Consider the following 23297-nt stretch of genomic DNA (forward strand, 5'->3'; position numbering starts at 1 on the left):
GAGACTGGCTAGATTCTATGTAGTACCCGAGAAACTACTAAGTATACTGCCGTATACTGCCATCTAATTGGCAAGATAGCTCTCCTACTGTCAGTTGGATCATAAACCGCCGCTATCGAGCCCTGCGAAAAATGGCGGACGCAACATTCAAGCGAACGTAAGCGACCATCAGATGGTGATCCTTTTCGAGGCCGATGTCAGCGCGTCTCTGGTTACACAAATCCAGGAGACAATTCCTAAGTCTACTGCTGATCGCGAAGTGGGCGATCTGATTTCTCGTACGATGTCGGTCAGTTGAAACTCAATTGTCCTTGTGGCAGGCACTATGTTAGAACAATGTGCCACCAATGACGAGGCGGTGGAAATTGCAGAAATCCATAGGCCTCCCACCATTATCGTTACTACCGCCAAGACCCTGTTTCTCCATCACATTTCCGTATTTCTATTGTCAGATCGTATCTTTAGGAAGCCTCCTCTAAACTGCGTGTAATTGCACGTAGAAAGTATCGTGCTCTACTATGACGAAGGCCTCATTGGTGCATAGCAGTGTAAATTGTGATACTCCTTAAGCTGGACCGGAGTCTCGCAGTTGGAAGTCTGTCAGAAACCGCTTCTCACGTTAAGAAAATGCGCCTTGCAGTATCTGTCAAAAACAACCTGCCACCTGATTCGCCTCTGCTACCGCTTGGCTTCCCAGAGTGCAAAAGCACATTGCCGTTAATGTGGCAAAAGGGAGAAGAGTATTCTCCTAAGTCCCACCATCTTACTTCGTTTAACTTATTTAGTTGGAATTCCCGCCCAAGTTGGAGAAAGCAAGCATTCTGAGGACTCACGATAGCGAAAACCAATTAAGCCCGTTTTCAATAGTGAAAGGTCGTTATCGTGAGGTCAGTCTCTAACCGAGGCGATGTTGACGTTTCCATGGCAATTTGCTGATTGCAAGCCAATAAATTTCTTACGACAACCAGCAAAGACAGACAGACGGATAGTCAGGCATTAAATCGACGTTAATAATATTTCGTTTCACATAAAACCTGGGGCGATAATTCAGGCCAAGGTTATATATAAATCCTGGCTAAATTGAATAGCGGACATTTGCGCCTGACACAGGGAATTATATTCGCCGCGATAGTCATGTACAAACCAACTTTTCGGGTAATTTTATAGATGTGAACCTGCGGAGTGCACGGGCTCGGACTGGTGTTTGCAGTCGCTTGTTGTGAAAAACCAAGAGTGGTCTCACTTTTTCTATATTTGATTAATTGGAAGCCATTTGAGGAATTTTTTAAAAAGAGGAATATGGAGATTGGGTGAAAAAACCATTTATCTTCTGAGGAATAAGAACCCATCCGTTGCTGCGTTGTTAGTTCTTCCATTATAGGGAACAGATTGCGAGATGCCTGTCTTTCCGGGCACATATCCGAAAAACTTCCATTGGTAAAGGCAGAAAAGCAGCATTAGGCTGAACTCCGTATAGACTCATATCAACTGGGCTGATATCGACGACGAAAAAAGTGGCATAATATACTATAGAGCGGTGAAAAGAAAATGAATTTATTTGGAAATGTTCCACGAAAGTTTTTCAAAAACCACCGATAAAGCTCTGCTTTACCCGGAATGGTGTAAGTTCCGGATCTTTCAGCAGGATAATGGCCCAAAGTACACTTTTAAGCCGGTGAAACCGCCGGTGTTTGGAGACAAAGAAGTCAACACGCTAAACTGGCCAAATCAATCTCTGAGTCTTAATTCGATTAAGAACCTGTGGACTGACTAAAGAAACGACTAGCAAAACAAATCTATGCCAAGGAGCAGAACTTTTCAGAGCTTGTGAAGAAAATTTGGAACGAAATTCCAGCTGAAACCTGCCGGGTGTTAATGAGTATTATGCCAAATAGGATACGAAAAATCCTAAGCACGGATTATTAGTTAGATACGAGTGTGGCATTAAGTAGAAAATATTATTTCATTAAAATTCATAAGAAAATCTATAATTTTAATTTAAAAAATACGAAATATCTGTACAAATTTGTTTAGTCTAGTTTCTGTTTACTGAAAGGAACTCAAACTGGCATCATTCAGGATCACAAAATTTAAAGGTGACTCACTGGAAAAAATGGCTCAAAAATGGGGTTACAATACCATATCTGTTCAAACTAGGTTAATCATCAATTCCACAAATCAACTTAGATACTTCTTAAAGTTCCTTCCAGGAATTCGAAAAAGATAATATTTACCATAAGCTTCGAACTTTGGCATAAATCCCGTCTGTACGGAGAGACAAATTTGTGATCTCACTGACAAATTGCTACACTCCAAACATCACAGAATGGCAGTATCACACTCAAATGGAAGCGATGATATGCTGGAAAAGTGTATGTGATAGCAATTCAGCTGTCATCTATGTACTACTAACATCCCTACAAGTCTTCCTTACAAATCTTCTTCGTATTGTATTCGGAGAACTGCTTATATTTGAAGCGTTCCAGCCTTGGGGCTTGTTCATTTTTCCTCCGTAAATGACCTGAAAAGCTTAATCTACTCCAGACACCTAATACATACACGAGTATTTCTTTGGAAGTTGTCCTTTCATTTGGTGAAGATATGAGCCAGGGATTATTACTTACCAATATAACGTCCGTAGATCTTTTTCTGGAAAAGAAATGAACTTTATGAATAAAGATGGCTTGTCGAAGGATTTCTTATAATATAAGATTAAGGCGTATGTGTTCAGCGAAGCTAAATATTTATGGCAGTTAAATAGTCTGTCTGATGAAGGATATATGTATATTTATGTATTTATGTATCAGAAATGAACTGCCAGATAAAAATTCCTTACTGAAACTCTGTTCTTTTTCGTTATTATCATTTGGTCATAGACAGAGTCGACCATCCCGTGCTATTCAAACGAGTTACCAAATTAAACAAATGATTTGTAGTTAATGAAATCAAGGAGCAAAAGTGTCAATGTCCTTGTCCACGTGATGAGCCGACTGCCATGTCAGCATGGAAGAATAGTTGTTGTATTAGATGTTGACGAACCTGAACGACTGTCTTACCAATGGTAGGTCAAGCTATTGTTGGAACGATAAAATCTCGGAGTTGGGAACTACACGATTTCGAGCGAAAAGCCTCTGCAAGTGAGCCAGAAAAAGACTTTACTTTGGTGACAAACTAGAAATATACGCTTCGAGGTAGGATTAAAGAAGTCTGCACGGACGCAGACCTAAATCGTTGGGGAACACACACACAGTATGTACATTTATGATTATGAAACTGAAAGGGTGAACACCGCAACTGACCTGTCTGAATCTTTTAGTTAATGTAGTGATGACACTATTCCTACCGCATGTCACAGGCCGAAAGGAGTAAACCAGCGTTAGACGTCTTCACCGTACCTGCGGTAAGTGAGATAGGACTTGCATAAATTTACCAAAGAATCGGGAATAATATAATAAGCTTCTCGGTCTGGATGGCGTTTCCAACCAATCTCTTAAGCTCTCTGTTAAAACCACACCTGCGTTCAGTAGAAAAGACTATAATTTTACTGCTGGAACCGAAACAGCAACCGAGGGTTCCATCATCGTATCATTCGATTTACTTCATAATTGAGATGATTGCCAAATAGGTGGTAACTGCACCCAAACACTGATTGCCCATATTAAGAAATACCTTCAGAGGAGGCACAACGACACTAACTACCACCTCACATAATTCATTAGACCGCATAATGGTTACAGGAAGTGACCCCCCTGACGTACTCAATGTTACGGAGTTGTCAGCGGAAGTGGTGCAACGATGGAAGTTTTTGGAAGATTTTATGACCAGTGATCAGCACTACGTTTCCTTCGTAATGACGAAAGGCTACTCTCACTTCTGACGTCCAGCAAATACCAGGTAAAACATCGAGAGAATAGACATTGATAAATTTTCTGAAGCTCTTTCAAGAGAAATAAATGAGCCACAAAACCCAGGTGCAGTTAGAAAAACTGCGACTGAATCGTTAGTAAACGCAACAATTGGAGCTACCACCGCAGCTTGCGATATATTAAGGTCCGAAAGGACAATTCGTCTTGGGAGTCTCCTGTGGACTGTTGGGCGGCTGAAATTGCAAAGCTGCAGGCGAGCTACTTCAAACTTCGGCGGATTGTACAGTGTGCAAAAGGCCAAAATGAGGTGACCCATAAATCTGCAGAAGACTAGAGAGTAAAATATGAACTCCGCTACGAAATCATGAGGCAAAAAGCAGGTTGCTTGCAGGAGCTAATCAGTGACATTAACAGAAACCCATGGGGCCTCCGGTATAAGTTGGTTACCGAGAAACTCAATGCTCCGTGTTCCATGGAAGTAGTGAAAACGGAAGAAATCGTGCAGGTGCCCTTTTCTGTTAATCCCGTCTGAGTTGACGTTACTGAAGACAGGGGAAGTACTGAGGAATATCCACTCTTCACTGTATAATGGAAGAGGCGGCTATGTCCATGCATGACAACAAAGCACCGGAGGTTATTTTGAAATTTATTGTGAAGAATAAACCGTACTTGTTACTCAGGGCCTGCAACACATGCTTGATAGCAGGTATCCTTCCTTTTCGCTGCAAGTTTACGAGGCTTATTTTGATAAGCAAAAGCAAAGCTGGTCCCTAAAAGTCGTGCGACATGCTCAAAGTGCTGCAAAATTGTTTCTACATTCTTGGTTACCATTTGCGGATATTGAGGGAATATTTAAAGAATCTGGACGAGACCCGCAAGGGACAGCGTAGAATGAAAATTACATCGGAGGCAGCTCTGAGATCGATCGTTTGGAAAGACTCATACAACAGTCTACGACAACTCTTCTGCACTGATTGTTGCGCGCACGGTCAAGCAAGTCAACGCATAGTGGGAATGTTGTTACGTGAAGTCAGCAGATGGATGACTAAGCACTGGCGCTCTAGAGAAAATCCAAGTGGTCGTTCTAACCAAGGAGAGGGTAGGCTAGTGAAATCATTTTGTCGAAGCTGGCAGTGAAATACTTCCGTATCACGATAGACACGAAGATGAACTTGTTCGAGCAGATTTCAAACACCACATATAAGGCTGCAAATACAATGTTTGTGATTTGCTGGTTCAATCCATCAGTCTTTTCAGTTTCGTACAACTGGCGCCTTTAGTAAAGAGATATACCGTAACCACATAGCTCAAGTACAACGGCTAGGAGCTTTGTGAGTTACTTTTGCCTATCTGTCTCGGAGCCAGCAATAATGGAGTAGCAGGTGTTAATCTGATTACTCCCCATGCTGTAGAGCGCAGACTTATATACCTCAGAAAAGGTGAAGCCGTCGCTTATGAAAAGAAAGGAAGTCATCGCTTAAGAAAAGAGAACCCACACTCTCAGCGCTTGACAACATTCCTGGAGAATAGAATCGGGAGGCAGATGCATCGCGGATCCCATCAAAGACGTGTGGTCGTAGTTCAGTTGAAAATACGATGAGGTCAACTATTACCTCACCTATCTTATCTGTTGAACTGACGCAGGTATTTTTGATTTTACCTCCACACAATCGGAAAACCGCGATTGTCCCCTTTTCATTTCCCACTAGTATGTGATCGATGTTGCCTGTCAGAATTTTTTCTTTCCCAGAAGAAGGACTGTCATCTTCAAAGGGCTGGGAAAAGAGAGCTATTCCAAAAACTTAAAAATTTACGAAAATAACTGCACGCCCTTGCTTACCTCTTTGCTAACCTGGCTTGGGGCTGTAAACCCATCAGTTCCTTACATGTCACTTTATAAAACTCCTTGTGCCGTTAAACCGATTCGTGAGTCCGCATCGGAAGCTGGGTAACAAACAAGCATCGGACTATCATGCGTACCTATCGGGAGTAAACAAGCGTGCTGAAGCAGAAAACAACAGACCACATACTCGATCGATGAGGCACTGGACTCAGGTGTTAAAGAGGCGAGGCCTTTGGGGTTTCCTCTTTGCCTTGAAATCCTGGAAGGTTGCTATCCTATTCCGATTAACAACTTCATTTTGGTGTGCAAGAGGCAACGGTTTATTAGTTCTGTTCGTGTTTAGGCTCCACGCTGATTTGACTTCATATTTCCAGTTTTGAGTTACATCCCTTTTCCCCAAAAGCAAATTTTCCTGACACTCATTTTCCCAGCTCTCCTTTGAGAGTCTACTATCCTGTCCCTGGAAGTTTACCTTAAGAACTTGCCCTTTCTTAAAAAAGGTTGATTGACGGTTTCGTCCAGGGTGGAGGCATTGATACTTAGCGTCCCGTGTCGGTGAATTGAGCCCACGAGGAGAGATCATGTAGGTATGTATGGCCCTTCCACCTAGGGTGCCAAGGAGAAGAATGGATATATCACTATACGAGTTAAGGGGCTGGTATGGATGCGATTGGCTGCACTTCAATCCACGAACCCGGACATGCACTTAGCGTAACTGGCCACATTGCATTAGCCTGCCTCAACTCTTGTCGTGTAAATAACAGGCACACATGACGATGAACCGAACGTTAACTTTTACATACTTGACGATAGGTTGAGATCCGACAACTTATAAGGAGTTTACGACATATTGGGACCTGACTGTGTGATTTTGACGAATCACGCGATATTCTTTAGATTGCCAGACATGGCCACTTAATACCATCTTAGCAAGTCGTGAATATGCTATTAAAGCCTGCTTGGATCTAGCGTATGATAGCATTTCATCAGCTGTGTCCATCAACCAGTTGCTGTTCGGCGGGGAGGCGATGATTAACCTAACCTTACATAGGGATGTATGTCTGCTGTGTACTTATGGATACACCCTTTTCAGATGGATAGCCGTGGATCAGTAGTATGGCTGCTACCAGCGTGTCGAGCGAATCAAGTAGACCTCTTCCCGTGTGGCTCTTTGCCAGCAGTTCAGGGACACATGAGATGACTGAGATATCCTTTAACTGATGCGGAGCCGCATACGGGCTCCACACGCCGACCTCTACTACAAAGCTGTTCGTTCGGGGATCGGCAAAAAAATCCCCCTTGAGCAAAGATTTAGAGAAGAGTCTCCTAAACTGACTACCTCTACCAATCGCACGATTATTCTGCTGAATCTGGAGATGAGGTAAATATGAAGTCCATCTCAGAAAATCCTCAGTGTAAAGATCCAGATTTTGTTTCAGGCTTAGTGTGATTTCAGATTTTAGTCTGCTCGAATTGTCACCAGATTGGTCATCTATACGAGGACAGTGTGAAAGGCCTCACACTTTTCTACTATGGTTTCGGCCTCCAAACATGCCTAGGCCTTATGGCAATGTCTTCCACAGTAAGTCTGAAAGTTACGGTGTTGAAGCGGTTCGATATTTCAGCTTTAATTTATACAGACGGAATCTAAAACATTCCTCCTTATCTCATCATTGATTCAAAAATTATACTTTGGTGCTGATTTTGTACATACGTTTGAGCTCGCACAGAGCTGTTTAGCACCGTCATTGAGGAATCCCAAAGCGCCTGTTCTGGGCCGATCACTTTTCTGGTGAAACAAAGTACGCCTTTGCCTTGATACGTGGTGAAGGTGATCAGTGTCACCCTGGGGGACGCTTATCTTTACTTCCCATGGGAGGATAAGGGGATAAGACTGTCTTCATAGTTACAGGGCGACTGCTTCATCTGTTCGTGACCATGCCGTTTGGGCCACGTAATGTACCTCAAACGATGCAGCGGTGATGGAGAAAGTCATCCATACTCACTTATACCATGAAGTTTGCATATATTTGGATGACTTCAAAAAGACTTTCAACGAGTACTTGTTGCTTTTAAGTGTTTTAGAAGAAGCGTCTATTCTATTCCTCTGAGGAAGAGTTATCAGCCTATGACGTTTTTAAAACAAGTCCTTTTTGGTCTTGCACAGCCCCGATTTTTCTTAACTTTTCCTAAAATGTTCACGTTTTTGGGATAGCCTTCCCCTTTATTTCGGCTCCGCTATCCAGAAAGGCCGCACGACCCAGAATCACCATCATCAACGGTGCAACAACCGGCATCCGGTTCAGGCTTGCCTTAGCAAGGAACTCCGGGCATCCCGCTTTTTTGTCGAAGTCCATCAATTCTATACTCTAATAGCTGTCTGGCGATTTGGCGTAAGCCGTCGCTTCATCCCAGGCAGGGTCTACCACATCTGCTTTTTCTGCCATAGATATTGCCGTTGTAGACTTTCCGGGCTCGATAATCCTCATCCGTATGGATTAGCTGACCCGACTATCGTTACCTATTTAGCCAGATTTTATATACCGCCAAATGGTATCGCTCATAAAACACGCGGGATTTTATTGTCGTAGCTGTTTTCAGTTCTATTTTTCGACCCTAGATAGGAGAAATTGTCATCAGGTCTAGCCTCCTATCTTTATCGTTCCTTGACTAGTGCCACTTGATGCTGCTGTTTGTCAGATCTCTGGTGTTATCCTTATTACCATGTATTTATTTTTGTTTTCATTAATGTGGAACTCAATAGGATGCGTTAATCGCCGCCTGTTCGATTTGGATGAAAGCATAGCATATCGTTGTATTCTTCCAATAATGTCAATTTTGTCAGCATAGACCTGTAATTGGGTGGGCTTGAAGAAAATGGTACCTGACGCATTTACATTAGCGTCGCAAATCACTTTAACCAAGGCCATGCTTACGAGGATTCATGATAGGGCATCCCCCGCGGTTGCTGATGGTGAATTGTCTCGAGAGTGATCCTGCTGCTTTTATCTGGCCTCGCATACTGGTTAGGTCAGCTTAGTCAGTCTTATCAACTTTTTCACTATTTCACGCCTTGAGCATCAGTTGTACAACCGTTTGATATAGTCGGTCATTTCCATATGAGGCAAAATATGTCTGTAGTCTTTAGTTGGCGGGAACTCCAACTAGCCGATATTCTGGTTGTTGAGAAGTATATCCAAGTACTGAACCCATCCCTATACGGTTCGAAATCAATCTCCCTCTTCATCTGCTGTGGTTGCTCAATGTACTACTCAAGTTCACAGACTTGTTGGTTCTGCTAGGTTTCCTTTTTCTATCCATGAAGTCGGTTCTCCGCACGATAGATTTCGGGATAACTCTCCGCATGCCTGCGGTTTTTGAGAGTGCTGCAATGCCCGGCATGCAGCATTCTTCCTTTTCATTACTAACTTCATCATAGCACGAGTCGAGCCACCTATTTTGCAACTAGGGCCAAGTAGGTTTGTGGCGGTACCGAGGGTAACATTCTCCAGCTGGTTGGTGGAAAATTATTTTTCGATGCTTTATCTGCTGGACTTTTGTTAGCTGCTGTTATTGCGGCATCCATTTGCCCCTTATGGGTGTTACAGACGACTGTATTGTAGATGGCTTCAATATTAGCTCTCACCTGATTACGCGGTGTTATTATTCGTTCCCGAATCACCATGCCAACGAGATAGTGATCTGAGTCTATTTTGGCCCTCCCATATGTTCTGACGTTCATCAAAACTGAAAAGTGGCGACGTTCAATCAACGAACTGATCTTCAATCGTGGTCAATTTGGTTGAAAGTAGTCCCATCTAGAGATGCCCACGTTTGTTTGTGGGCCGCTTTCCACGGAAACCAAGTGCTTCCAACAACCATTTGTGCGACACACGTTCATCGTTATGTTGTCTATCCAGTCCAAGGGCGCTTTTGTGGCTTTGTAACTTCAGTTTTTCGTGTAAGTTGTCAGTCCCCAACCCCTAATCTAGAGGGCGTTTTTTGACGCGAGAGACCCGCCTTCATTCTTTTTCATGTGCAGCTTTCTGAGGAAGGAAGGAATTTATGCGTTGGTGCTGATTTTATGCGTAAGTTGAAGATCGCATAGGACTTATTCGCACCTTCAGTTTGTTCAGTAGAAAATGTCAATTTTGCTCACCAATACCAGGTTAGAAGCTTCTCTATGCAGACATTGATCGGATGCTGGCTTTGGGAGTCATTGAGAAATTACAAAGCGCCTGTTCTTCATAGGTCACTTTTTTGGTAAAACTTGCAAAGTTCATGTAAGGTGATCAGTGTCACCGTCGTAGACACTTATCTTTACTTCTCATTAAGGGAATTTTAGCAGTCTCCCGAAGGCTAGATTTTTTACAAGTCAAGATTTGAAACATACGTTCTGGCGAATTTGGATGAGGCGTTCGAAGATAGGACTGTCTTCACAACTTCAAGGGAATCCTGCCATCAGTTGGTGAACATTTCGTTTGGGCCACGCATTGCACCTGAAACGATGCAGCGGCTGATAGACAAAATCATCCCTACTCAGTTACGCCATGAATTTTGCGAATATTTGGATGACTCGCTGCTCATCATAGAGAACTTCAACGAGAACTTGTTGTTCTCAAGTGAAGTGGCTCTTTGTCATTGAATATCCGTCGTTGACTGGCAAGTTTCAGAAAAGGCGTCAATTTTGTTGTTCTATGGAAAGTCATTTCGGTTTGTGATGCTCTGAAAACGATTCCCTCTTCAGTTCTGGTTTTGGGTCTCCCGCAAAATTATTGCTTTTTTGGAATACCTCAGTCCTCAAGATTGGCTCCGACCAACCTGGATGATGTTTTGATTATCAACTAATCCAGAGTAGTCACTACAAAATATCCCCGGGCAACATTTCAGGCAAGAAAAAAAGGAATATGGAAGGAAGAGACGTCAGGGTAGCTGAGGCTCCCAGACCCACTGGGGTGTGTGCTGCTACACTAAGTAGGTCTAGTCTGAAATGTTAAACGGTTCCAATGTTAGTGTCCTAGATGCAACACGGGGTTGTTTTAGCCGTTAGTCCCTCTTCCTAAATACATTTCATCTCCCTACACCGAAAAATCACTTTATCTTGTTCATGAAAGAATGTTATTGATAGTGTGTCAATCTTTATCAGGTGGAACTTACTCTTTTAATTTAGTTATGGGGAGGATATGCATGATTATTTATGTATACCCGTCATAAGTTCGTTGACAAACAAAAATGTTTGTATTGCATACAAGCACAAAACTGCTATGTAGACAAACTTTAGCTCCTTCAACTGCTATGAAGGAACTGTGCTAACTTCCCTTATATACATCCGGGGCAGCCATAATTTTCAACGATGAGATACTCCCAAATTTTAGGAGTCTGTTCTCGTAAACAAAAGAATCTTCTTCCCACGCAAGACGACAGCACAACATATTCACGTTGAGCTCGTCTTATTGCATATTTAATGTCTGTTCTATTGGCTGCCTTTCTTCATATAATATGCGCATACATTGGACCGGATACAACAGGGTTTGCTTATGAAAATGTAAATCAAAGTCTGAGCTCAACTTTCTGTAGTGCTTTCAACATTTTTATATTCTAAATACAAAACAATTTCCCCGAAAACATGAAAAGTTTGTAAGTTTCTGCGTCGTGTTTGGACTACCAATCAAAATTCCTAAAATATTGAAATATATGTCCAATTTAAACGCCTTCCCTTGTTTATGGTTCCTTTTTCTCTCCTGGAAAAAATAAACATGCTATCGGCCGCGTATTTATAGAGTATAATGTATACATTTTCATTTTCATTTTCAAATTCCAACAGGAAAATTTGCAATTCAAATAACGCGATATTGGCTCGCCGAAAAGACTAACTTTTATGTCTATTGTCCCTCTGTTCACGGCAAATTGCATAGCTGGTGTTCCAGGCGTGCCAAGGGCTGCCTCCCCCTGCAGCCTTGCGTTTATATGGTAGTGTCTCTCCTGTTGGTGCCGACTGCATAATGCAAGCATCCGATATCGATTGGATATCAATAGTCAGCGGCCCAATGCAGAGCCTGAGACTTCCCGCAGACAAAGTAGTATCAATTCGTTTAATTAAACCCGCAAATATTTCGGGAATGCTTCATTGTCTAGATAATTTTCCCAATGGAAACGCGGCGACGACGCCGGCGGGCTACGGCTCCGAGTGAAACAATTAGAACGGAATGCAAGGCAAATATTCGTTTTGCATAAATTTATTCACGTCGTACAATCACTCGATAGTGCAAACAGACACTCTCGCATACAAACTGCATTCCTGCACGAGCATGAGAATTTCTTTTGTCCTTCCGTGAGACACGGCTAATTTATTGGAGGTTTGGTATCGGTGATTTCAGTTCAATTCAGACCTTTTAGATTTCATTAACTAAAATCGCCTGTGGGTATCCTGAGAGAACGGATCAAATAGGGAGTAAGTTTCTGAATATCTCCAAGGATATCGTTTCGACTCGCACGCCCAAGGAAGTTACAAACATCAAATGCACATAGCCGTGTTGCAGATTACATTTGAAATTGGGAGTTAACTGCATCCTTGATCCCAAAAGTCAGACAATTCTAGACATTTCCGACATAAGAGCTTCGATACTGTTCAAAAGTGCTTGCAGCCCCTAATCTGAGACAAATCCCCCATCTCAATGTCTGACAATATTAAATGGCCACCCAACGATGGACGACGACTCATCCCCCGGTATCAATTAACCCGAGGCATCCCACTCCATGAATAATAATAAATCTTTGTTAGTGACTATCCCGGCGACGATTCGATGATTACGACTTCATTTCATCCTCGATTAAAGCCAATAATCGAAATACAAAGCAATCATTTTGCCGTCCTTTGGCATTTGACTTCCTTGAGCTGAGTAAATACTCTTTTCATAAATAAATATAAATAAACTGGAAGAGGCAGAAAGAATGCAGAGCGTATCGGTGAATGTGTCCCCATTGTCAATATCGTGGTATCGTGGCAGCGCTCTCTGCTTTTCGTGTCCTTGCTGCTGGTATTGTTTTTCAAAGCTTTAATACCATTTTGCTTTGGTTTATGAAAGAGTAATGCCTAAATCGGATTGACCTTAATCACATAAATCTGACCTTTAAAGGACATTCAGCACAATCCGAGAGAGTGAGGGTATCCAGTCATTTACGACTATGTGCTGACCGGTTGTGGTTGAATTTATTTTTGAAGCGAAAGTCGAAAAGATTCTCATGCGTATGAGTTATTGCTCGTGGCTTACAAAATCCATTTTTAATTGCGATGAATTTCATGCTTAACTTGGAGCTCCTGAATTTAACTTTTGATTGTTGGCCCATTTTAAATAATACAAACAAAGCCAGCATGGGTATCCCCAAACTGTTCAACCAATCATTATAGATTACTTTCAGAAGATATAACTGCAATTCGAGCACAGTTTACTTACAGAATAACTCAAGATTTCAGATTACAAATTACGAATTATTAATAAAAGTATCATTTGTAAAGAATCAGTTTATTTTCTTCTCAAAGAACTTTCTATTGCACTTTCCAGATAGAAACTCGACTCTCGCCCTTATGCCTGATAGGGATGATTAAAAAGACCAAAAAAGCCTACGCACGAATTATTATCTGAGATTTGGATTTCATCTACTTTCCACAGAACCTCGGCATATTCAGCTAAATTGCTTCGTGATAAACTGACTCGCAACCAATATCATGTATTTTAATTCATCATCATCATCATCAACGGCGCAACAACCGGTATCCGGTCTAGGCCTGCCTTAATAAGGAACTCCAGACATCCCGGTTTTGCGCCGAGGTCCACCAATTCGATATCCCTAAAAGCTGTCTGGCGTCCTGGCCCACGCCATCGCTCCATCTTAGGCAGGGTCTGCCTCGTCTTCTTTTCCTACCATAGATATTGCCCTTATAGACTTTCCGGGTGGGATCATCTTCATCCATACGGATTAAGTGACCCGCCCACCGTAACCTATTGAGCCGGATTTTATCCACAACCGAACGGTCATGGTATCGCTCATAGATTTCGTCATTGTGTAGGCTACGGAATCGTCCATCCTCATGTAGGGGGCCAAAAATTCTTCGGAGGATTCTTCTCTCGAACGCGGCCAAGAGTTCGCAATTTTTCTTGCTAAGAACCCAAGTTTCCGAGGAATACATGAGGACTGGCAAGATCATAGTCTTGTACAGTAAGAGCTTTGACCCTATGGTGAGACGTTTCGAGCGGAACAGTCTTTGTAAGCTGAAATAGGCTCTGTTGGCTGACAACAACCGTGCGCGGATTTCATCATCGTAGTTGTTATCGGTTGTGATTTTCGACCCTAGATAGGAGAAATTGTCAACGGTCTCAAAGTTGTATTCCCCTATCCTTATTCTTGTTCGTGCTTGTGTTTGACCAGTGCGGTTTGATGTTGTTGGTTGATTCGTCTTTGGTGCTGACGTTGCCACCATGTATTTTGTCTTGCCTTCATTGATGTGCAGCCCAAGATCTCGCGCCGCCTGCTCGATCTGGATGAAGGCAGTTTGAACGTCTCGGGTGGTTCTTCCCATGATGTCGATATCGTCAGCATAGGCCAGTAGTTGGGTGGACTTGAAGAGGATCGTACCTCTTGCATTCACCTCAGCATCACGGATCACCTTCTCGAGGGCCAGGTTAAAGAGGACGCTTGATAGCGCATCCCCTTGTCGTAGACCGTTGTTGATGTCGAATGGTCTTGAGAGTGATCCTGCTGCTTTTATCTGGCCTCGCACATTGGTCAGGGTCAGCCTAGTCAGTCTTATTAATTTCGTCGGGATACCGAATTCCCTCATGGCCGTGTACAGTTTTACCCTGGCTATGCTATCATAGGCGGCTTTAAAGTCGATGAACAGATGGTGCAACTGTTGTCCATATTCCAACAGTTTTTCCATCGCCTGCCGCAGAGAGAAAATCTGATCTGTTGCTGATTTGCCTGGAGTGAAGCCTCTTTAATACGCGCCAATGATGTTCTGGGCGTATGGGGCTATCCGGCCTAGCAAGATAGTGGAGAATATCTTATAGATGGTACTCAGCAACGTGATACCTCTATAATTGCTGCACTGTGTGATATCTCCCTTTTTATGTATGAGACAGATTATGCCTCGTTGCCAATCGTCAGGCATTGATTCGCTGTCCCATACCTTGAGCACAAGTTGATGAACCACTTGGTGTAACTGGTCGCCTCCATATTTAACCAATTCGGCTGTAATTCCATCGGCTCCTGGCGACTTATGATTTTTTAGCCGATTAATTGCACGGACTGTTTCTCCTAAACTTGGTGGTGGCAGTATTTGTCCGTCGTCTTCAGTTGGCGGGACCTCCAACTCGCCGATGTTCTGGTTGTTCAGTAGCTCATCAAAGTACTCAACCCATCGCTCTAATATGCCCATTCTGTCGGAAATCAGATTTCCCTCTTTGTCTCGGCAGGATGAGCATCGAGGTGTATAAGGCTTCATCCTGCTGACTTGTTGGTAAAACTTCCGCGCCTGGTGCGGTTGCTCCCTGTACTTTTCTAGTTCACAGACTTGTTGGTTCTCCCAGGCTTCCTTTTTCCGTCTGTGAAGTCGCTTCTCCGCTCGACGGAGTTCGTGATAAGTCTCTGCACGTGCCCGCGTTCTTTGAGAATGCAACATTACTCGGTATGCGGCATTCTTCCGTTCCGTTGCTAGCTTACATTCATCGTCAAACCAGCCGTTCCGACTCCTTTTGCGGCTGGGGCCAAGTATATTTGTGGCCGTATCCATGATAACGTTCTTCAGGTGGTTGTGAAGATCATTAGTTGATGCTTCATCTCCAGGTCCTCTGTTGACTGCGGTTATTGCGGCATCCATTTCCCTCTTATAGGTGTCGCGGAGGGTTGTGTTGTGGATGGCTTCAGTGTTCACTCTCACCTGATTGTCAGAGGGGATTCTAGGTGGTATTGTTATTCGAGCTCGGAGCACCATGCCAACGAGATAGTGATCCGAGTCTATATTGGCCCCCCTATATGTTCTGACATTCATCAAGGCTGAGAAATGGCGGCGTTCGATCAACACGTGGTCAATTTGGTTGAAAGTGGTCCCGTCTGGAGAGGCCCACGTATGTTTGTGGACCGCTTTCCGCGCAAACCAGGTACTTCCAACAACCATTTCGTGTGACCCTGCTAATTGAATAGTCCGCAGTCCGTTATCATTTGTTTTTTCGTGTAAGCTATGGGAGCCAACGTATCGCCTGAATACGGGCTCCTTCCCTACTTGGCTGTTAAAATCCCCAAGTATGATTTTGATATCATATCTGGGACAGGCTTCGAGGGCTCTTTCTACTGCCTCGTAGAAGGTATCCTTCTCCGACTCTGCAGTCTCCTCTGTAGGGGCGTGAACGTTTATGAGGCTTATATTTCTAAACTTGCCTCGCAAGCGCAGAGTGCATAGCCGTTCGCTTATACTTTCAAAGCCGATAACAGCAGGTTTCATTTTTTGGCTGACTAAGAAACCTACTCCGAGCACATGGTTTACTGGATGGCCGCTATAATATATGGTGTAGTGGCTCTTCTCCAGGAAACCGGTCCCTGTCCATCGCATCTCTTGCAACGCTGTTACATCAGCCCTATATTGGGACAGGGTATCGGCTAGCTGCTTATCAGCTTCATCTCTGTACAGGGAGCGCACGTTCCATGAGAAAATGCGCAAATCGTTGTTCCTTTGTCGTTGCCGGGTCCGTCGTTTTAACATCCGTCCTATCCGAGGCTCCTGTTGTGGCTTCGTAACAGGTTGTTTTCCGTGTAGGGTTGTCAGCCCTACCCAACCCCCAACCTGGAGGACCAGTTGGTACAATTTGTCCCGTTTTTAGGCGCGGGAGACTCGCCTTCATCCTTCCCCGTCTGCAGCTTTTCGTTAAGAAAGAGCTCCCAGCGGTCACCACGTGGAGGTGGAGATAGGGTTTGGTAGTAGAGCTGTTGGTGTTGGTTCAGCAGGCATTTCCCAGGTTTTACGCTCCATCGTGGGTACCAATCCACGTTTCGCCCCGGGACCTATACTACCCTTTGACCACCATTATATTTTTATGTATTTTAATTGAACCAGGTTAATCTGAGGAACGGTGGATAATTTCTGGATAGTCTTGATGCTTATTCAACTCTGACGGTCAGGTTAATGGCAATAAGACGCACATAATTTGATAGTAATGCGAAACGTTAAATTCTCATTTGGCAGCCTCCCCAGTGAAGTGCTTGTACACTCACCGTCACCACCGTCAATAATTAAATAATTGTGGAGTTGGTTACATGGAAACAACTCAATAACTACAGACTCGAATGAGTGAAAAGGGCGACCATAATGAAAAGTGTGTTTTAGGTTTGGATTCCCTCCCTTGTTACATCTTTCTAAGTGTTCTCATGCAATGAAGGGTAAATTTATGTAGCCAGCGCTGTATGATTTTGGACACATTTCACCGTATAACCAACCCCAAGGCAAAATGTGGGCGGCTACCGAATTTCTATTTTCCTCCAGCTGGGGCAATAAAAGATTTTCGGCACGTTCCGTTGAGAAAATATTTTGGATCTCAATCGGTGCCTCATTCAGCATCTGAGGAAGTTTTGAAAACTTAGCGGGAAAACGTAACTTACACTCGTGAGAAATCAAGAAGACCGGTGTACGGCCTGTCCTATAACTCAACAGCCTTAGCAGACAAAGCCCTTTAAAATTCTTCACAGTGTTCGTTACTAGGGAAGATTCGACGTCAGTGAGATGGTCCTCAAATTTCCCTTCCTGGGTCAATTTCCTAAGGAAATACATCATTACAAATGGTAGATTTATTATATCATTAGTCCCTACTCGGGCGAATTACAGACCAGTACCACATAGCGACAGAGTCCCGGTCGTCATCAAGGAGTGTGTTCGACTAGAGGTCATCGCGGCAATTAATGACTAAAAGACGATGGGGGCAGAGGGGGCAGCATCAACAACACTACACCGCACCAGGCAACAATTTTAATACTCGCCCAAGCACTCCTTTTTACCGTCCAGTTGAAGTCTCCGCTGAGTTTCGGGACGAATTCTAAAAAGCGTGTATATAATTTTCGAAAATGGATTCCTTGCATAGACCAGGTATTCCCAGACTCTATGTATCTCCAGCAACTCGAAGAATACTACCTCAAATCGACTATGCTATTGCATCTCGACTGTGTGTTGATAAGTCGCTCCTGCAACTACAATCAATTCTATATTGTGGTGCAGTTGCGGCTGTCAGATTGCAGACGCAGAAAATTCGCTTCCCCGTTATGCGTTTGAATGACCGAAGGGATGCACCATGTTAAATTCGTCCAAAACGTCAGCGCAATTGTCTCAAATCAGCACTCGTAATGTCAGCAAACGGGTGGAATATAAAGTGTAGAGAGTTTACCGCAACTATGCCATCCCCAGTGAAGCACCTTTAGTTCGCCAGAAGCTTAATGGGGTATGCAGTCGATTGCGACGGTATTGCGAAAGGCACTATAAACGCGTCCAACGTGCCCGAGGAACCAGCGGAGTTTTTCAGATCACTCAACGAATCCTCGCAGAAGTCGAAACAGTGCTATTTTTTGTAACGGAAGCGACAGAATATGGGATGGAATCTAGGAGTTAACCGTCCCGCAAGCTAACATGCTGAGTAGATTACCGCTGAACGTACGCGAAGTTGATTCACTGCGCGCATATATTTACAGCTAAAAACAGCGGTTTTTTTAAGATATATTGCAGGCTGACTCCACTTAATTCGAATGATTGATCTTTCAATCCTCTTGGTGGGATGAAGTCAAACCAGGAGCACATCGGTAAATGGAAGTTGAAGATAATACACCCTAAACACGTAAATTGCATCTTGCAGCCAGCTGTCAATCTATATCTGTCAGACAGGTGCCGTGTGCTGAGTGCTCTTTGCTGAAACGTAGAGATGAATATATGTGTGTTATATTCAGGATGACCCTGAGCTTATGAAAAGCTCATAATGAAAGAGCGCGTGGAGAACGACCAGTGCAGAGTATGTGGTTCGGGATTAGAGAAGTTGGATCATCTCATTTTTAGCTGCACTGTTATGGCACCGGAGTAATGTATGGACACGCACAATGTTATATGTAGGATAATCCACCAAATCCTTGCACACAAGAATGGGCTAGTTTCGGGAATATGCCGGGTTCACTGGTATAAGCACACTACTCGATAGTTCTGCTTACAGTATGTATTGGGACCGGCAAGTTCTAACTGATCACCATACACCATATAAAAAGCCTGACAAGACGGGTCACTCCGCGTACTTAATTGAGATTGCTATTCCCCAGAGTAGAACATTGAGCGGAAATACGTGGAGAAGAAGGTGAATCATAAGCCACTGGGTCGGGGAATCAAAGACATTTGGCGTCCCTAAAGAGTGGATATAGTTTCCATAATATTGTCAGCTACAGGTATTGTGCCTAAATCCCTCAAGGCTTCTCTTAATTTCACGGCATTCTTAAACAATCTGGTGCAAACCATGCATGTTGCGGGGAGAATTCTTGATGGTTTCTCCTATTAATCTACTATCGGCCATCACCATCAGAGCCTCTTTACAATTACTTTTAAATTGATAGGATCGTGTTAGGAACACTGCCCCGTTGAAAGCCCTTCTAAAGGGTAAAAAGGCCGATATAAAGCCCCCGGTCTCTTCCACAAACGTTTTTGCCTTCCGATAGAATCTCTCCATTTAGCTGCATGAAACTTTACTATTCTCCTCTTTGGAGCAAACAATGGATGGCCTAATATCAAATTATGGCTCTGGTCCCCTTATTTTAGAGCGAACGTAAAGGCTTTGTCTCCTTCGGGAGTCATAACAAGGTGCTCATTAGTAGGACCATAGGAAAGGGTAGAGAACCCTTCCCTGTAGGTAGCTGCCGACAGAGCCTACCTCAATAGATTTTCATCACACCACAGTGTGGATCTTTCCCTACTTGAACCCGTGAATTCTATGCTATCCTGCCACATCACAAATCGCAGCGCATGGTGGACAACTCCCTTGATGCATATGAATGTGCCCAACTGTATTTCTTTTCGTATATTGACTTCCCAGTGTTTCCCTTAAGCTCTTGGAATGTTTTCTTCGTAGATTTGCTTTTCTAGCAGGCATGCTGCCAGCTGTGAAGTAGCTAATTTCCATTTAATCCATTTAATAGATCACCTCCTGCGTCCGTGTAGGTTGGTTTCCTTGATATGGAAATAAACATCACCTTGAAATCGTACTATTAGGTAATTGGAATATAGCGTGTGCCAGGTATGTGCAGTATATATTACGAATTTACAAACCCATTTATTTTTTATAAGGGCAGAATTTGTATCATCCGGGCCTGCAGAGTTATATATATGAAAGTGTTAATTTTATTTGCTTGAATAACCCAATTTCGCAAGCATAAATTCAATATCTGGATTGGGGACCGTATACGACTGTCGGTATTGAGCTGTGATTTTAGATACTAACTAGGAAGCACACTACAAACATATCTCCCCCATTACCCAGCTGCTAACAATGTTCTCTAACAAGGATCAATTTCAATTTCAAAGCCGCCTAGAATGAGATAATTTCTCCACTGGGAATTTCCTTCTCGTCCTGGGAGATGTAGGTAGAACACTAAATAACACTAAATTTTCCCGTTTGTACCCGAATCCTTGAAGAGTGATAATAATAAGCAAAGTTCCCGGCGATCAGTTTTTCCATCTGTTCTGGTCTTGCTGATGCTGATGTTATTATGGTCACCAAGTTATTCCAGAACTTCAATGGTATTGAAGCATTTGTCGACCGAAGCCAGATCGCTTCAATTTTTCCTCATCTAAAATCACCCCACACACTTTGTTCTCGACCGTAATACACTCCGAGGTTTTGACTTTTTGGGAGCCGGTCGGCCCGACGACGTTTCGACCGAGGATGATTTATACAGGGGCTTTGTTTTGCTCAGGAGCAGTTTCTTTTTGTCTAGAAGCAAATGCTTACCTATAGATAAGACTTTCATCTCAGCAGACTAGACGACTAGAGCCCAGGGACTGGAGTGCCAAGGGAAATACTCAATCTATGCTCATTTGGTTTCCAATCGAATACGTGAGAAATTTGAGGCTTAGGAGTCCCATCGATGAGCTTAAGGATGCCCCCTTACTCAAGGTTGGACTACCACGATCCAAATTTAATTTTCAATTTGCCATTTAGATAGTCTAGGCTTCACAGAATGCAGAAGCACAATGCCGCAAGAAGATGAGGAGTGGCTTCTAGAGTCCCATCATTTTACTTCACTTAGGCCCAGCATGTCCAAATTATATCGCAGGAATTCTCGCTCGAATTGAAGAAACCCTAACCCATTTTCAACGAACTTTCAGAAAGAAACTAGAGTGTCAGTACCTTGCCGTTCGATGCTCTTTGAACAGGTTCTTTGCGGTTGCGAATGTCATCCAGTCTTTTATTATACCAACTTGTTGGATCATTTTAACATCTACCGTAAGAGACCGAGTAATGCCGCTCAGCAGCGTCGTAGGAACTTTACAAGGCGCAGGGCTTCTTGTTGAAGTAAAATATGAAACGGTTATGCCTGCTACTGGCTTTTTGGTATGAGGTTATTCAATTTTCAAAGTAAGCGGTGACATCCTCTAAACTGGTGAGTGTGTGTAGAGACCAGCTGAAAATTCTGTGCTGCAGATTTCAGCTCAGCCCATTCGCTGCAGCGAAAAGCGAAGAAATCATCACAGATTGAAAAACACTCGTCAAAACACTGATAGAAATGGTGGGCTCTGATAATACATACAACACAATGTATCCTGCAGATGGGTGCACATACATACATACATACAATGATCGAGAAATTGCACTAGTGAATGAAAGCAGCAATTCTGTCAAAATATATGTGCAGCAACAGACGACCAAGTGGGGAGAGTTGTCCCGAAAAAAAAACCAAAATACTGGCGAAATTCACCATTAAGGTCCGCCCGCAAATATTGAAGCTCCATCGAAGTGTTCCGTCCACAAGTGCTTACTTAACTCGATGGTAGTCAGGCTCGGGAATATCGCGGGGAAGGAGGGGGCCCCCTAAATACTTCGATTCCCTATGTGCGTGGATCTGCACCGGAACCTGAAAACACAATAAACATGGGAATTTACGGGAGCCTACTGTAAGTCCAACATGCAAGGAAACCTGAAAATATAATGGAAAATATAACGGCCCGACCGGAGCCGTAAAATTTCGGACCCATGCGCTACGATCGAAAAGGAGGATCCACCATCCATCCACCGTCCTCAATCGATGCTTCTCTCGCCTCGGATGTATTGTCAGACCTCCGAGGTTCCATCCATGCCTTAGCTTCCTCGGGCCCTCCTATTGGAAGATGCCCCTATTTGTGGGATTTTCAGGGTACGGTGCGGACGCATGAATTGATCAAAGTGCCTCCCTAAATTCTCAAGCCTGGTTAGAATAGAGGCAAGCAAGCACGTGTCGATTGAACTCTTTGATAAAAATAACAACACTTGAGCTTCAATATTTGAGGGTGGGCCTGCACTGTCAATCTCATTTTAGGTTCATTGGATTGCTATCCTCCAGGTTGGGAACAACTAATAAGGAAAAGTCCCTCGATAGCGTCGGAGGATCCAGACAGACTCGTGTTAGTACATTTTTCAAGGTAAGATACTCAACGAACACTAACTAGGTAAGATTCAAAGTTGATGAAGTCATTCTCAAGTTGGCTCCCAGCTCATGATGGCGCAGATATCTACAGATATATGTTCCTCGCTTCACCTATTATACTATTCAAGGATAATGGCGAATAACGGCCATATGAGTACTATCGGTGATTGAAATGGTCAACCCTTATTATTATCAATTATCCAGTGCAACATCTCCGGTTCCATTACCGCAAGGCGGCGTTCATTGCCTACAACCAGTAATATAGAAGCCAACCGGGCGAACCGCACTGGGGTTCGATTTTGGATTTGAAATGTTTATTGATATGTCGATCACCAGTTTTGGAACGCGATATCATCTAAGTTGCATTTTTACGTCAAGCAATTTCATAACCCAGTACACCGCTGACTGGAAGACGCACATTCGAAATACTTAAAACGCATAGTTTTCAGCACGATGCTGGCGCTGATAGTGATAGTGTCTGTTTTAAAGGCGTTGGTTATCAAAATCTCTATTTTATTCAGATTCAATTGTAAACCCTGTTGCATTTGGCGATCATTTCACTTTTAGGAAAGTTGCGTTGTCAACTTTGTTATCAAACGTTACGAAATTATCATCTGCAAAGAGCAGTATCAAGGTCAGCGAATGTTGTACGCCCCCCAAGACAGCGTGCATGACAAGAAAAAAAGGGAGTAGGGCGCTTCTTTTAAGAACACCAAGGGAGACAGAGAAGGGTTCTTATATACCAGCAGCACCTCACAATTTAGTCTTCAGATCAAATATTGCGTGGTGGCGATTCTAAGATTTGGATTGGAGACCCTTTTACGATTGGTACTTTCAGCTATCTCATGGTTATTGTCGACATCGTTTTAACAAAAAACAAACAATGGTATGATATGAAG

At 43.3% G+C, this 23297-nt stretch overlaps 1 protein-coding gene across 3 annotated transcripts in view; it reads right to left on the bottom strand.

Annotated features, from left to right (window-relative positions):
• Positions 1-23297, bottom strand: part of LOC119649607 (connectin) — a 639962-nt gene that overhangs the window by 298616 nt on the left and 318049 nt on the right. For all 3 annotated transcript variants that reach the window (XM_038051827.1, XM_038051826.1, XM_038051825.1), the window contains one exon: positions 2625-2649. The gene's annotated coding sequence lies outside the window, so the exon portion shown is untranslated. The remainder of the gene's footprint in view (positions 1-2624; positions 2650-23297) is intronic.

The sequence above is a fragment of the Hermetia illucens genome, chromosome 2 (genome assembly GCF_905115235.1).
Source record: "Hermetia illucens chromosome 2, iHerIll2.2.curated.20191125, whole genome shotgun sequence".
In the NCBI taxonomy this organism is placed as follows: Eukaryota; Metazoa; Arthropoda; class Insecta; order Diptera; family Stratiomyidae; genus Hermetia; species Hermetia illucens.